Here is a 1,053-nt window from a genome sequence, read left to right as displayed (position 1 = left end):
AAGCACGTGGGGCGGGGGGGCCCGGCCGCCGCGGAGGGCGGACAAGTGCGCGTGCGCGAGCCGAGTGTGTGCGTGCACGAGTGTGCGTGCGAGTGTGCGCTCGCGCGACTGCGCCCACGCTAGCCCGACCGGAGGGCAGGTGCTCCAGGCTCACCTCCTGTGGGTTTGCAGCGGAAGCGGGAGGTCGCGGTTGGCAGCTGGTGCTTTCGCTTTGCCTGGGGCATGTGGCTCTCCCGGGACAGCGGAGAGGGAGGCAGCCCTGCGGTGGGGCCTGGTGCCCCGCGGAGCGTCTCCACCGCCCTGCGCGTGGGGATTGGGGCTCCAGCCGCCGGCCCGGATTCCTGCCCAGGCTGGCCCTGTGTGAGCCGGCTCCTTAACCACCATGCGCAGGGGCTGGCCCTGAGGTCCGGGAACACGGAATTCCAAGGCCCTGCCAGCAGGGGTTCAGGGCGTGCCTGCTGCACTGGTAGATTTTTTTTTTTGTACACAGATTTTTTTTAGAGAGATTTTTGCTGTAGGGTTCGTGCACTCACCTGAGAGACCGAGAAAGACAGAAATCACCCCCCACCCAAGGGAGATGGCACACTGCAACCCCTTCTCTGTTCCCCTGGGATTTGGGGCATGCACACGTGCCTGGCGTGAGTGAAGCCTCTGGGCCTGGAACATGAACCGTGGCGGACTGCGTGGAGTCCAGGTAGTTTGACCCCAGGAAAGCCTCTCTGATCTGTCCAGAAGACTAGGTGGAGAGCCAGGGCTTGGAATCTGATCTGACCACATGCTAGCGTTTTTACCTTGTTTTGGGTATTTATGCCTGAGAACATTATTAAAAAATGGTCTCTCATAACCCAACCTCAGAGTTAACTTAGGGGGCCGGCAGGTGGCACGGTGGTTAAGGGCACTGGACTCCCCCGTGGCCGATCACGGTTCAAGTCCTGGACCTGGCAACTTGCTTTCTCACCCTCTTGCTCTCTGTCCCTCTCTGGTCAAATTTAAATAAATAAAGTTAAGTAAAATAATTCTTAAAAAAAAAAAAGTTAACTTGGGGTCAGTTCT

At 58.6% G+C, this 1,053-nt stretch overlaps 1 long non-coding RNA gene across 1 annotated transcript in view; it reads right to left on the bottom strand.

Annotated features, from left to right (window-relative positions):
* LOC114005795 (uncharacterized) overlaps nt 1-972 on the bottom strand; it is a 20,713-nt gene extending 19,741 nt beyond the window's left edge. The window contains exon 1 of the long non-coding RNA XR_003547611.1: nt 155-972. This is a non-coding gene — a long non-coding RNA (uncharacterized LOC114005795). The remainder of the gene's footprint in view (nt 1-154) is intronic.
* Between the last annotated feature and the right edge of the window lie 81 nt (nt 973-1,053).

This window comes from Tupaia chinensis, unplaced genomic scaffold (assembly GCF_000334495.1).
Source record: "Tupaia chinensis unplaced genomic scaffold, TupChi_1.0 Scaffold144472_1, whole genome shotgun sequence".
Lineage (NCBI taxonomy): Eukaryota > Metazoa > Chordata > Mammalia > Scandentia > Tupaiidae > Tupaia > Tupaia belangeri.
Note: the sequence above shows the minus strand (reverse complement) of the source record. Positions and strands in the feature narration are given on the sequence as shown.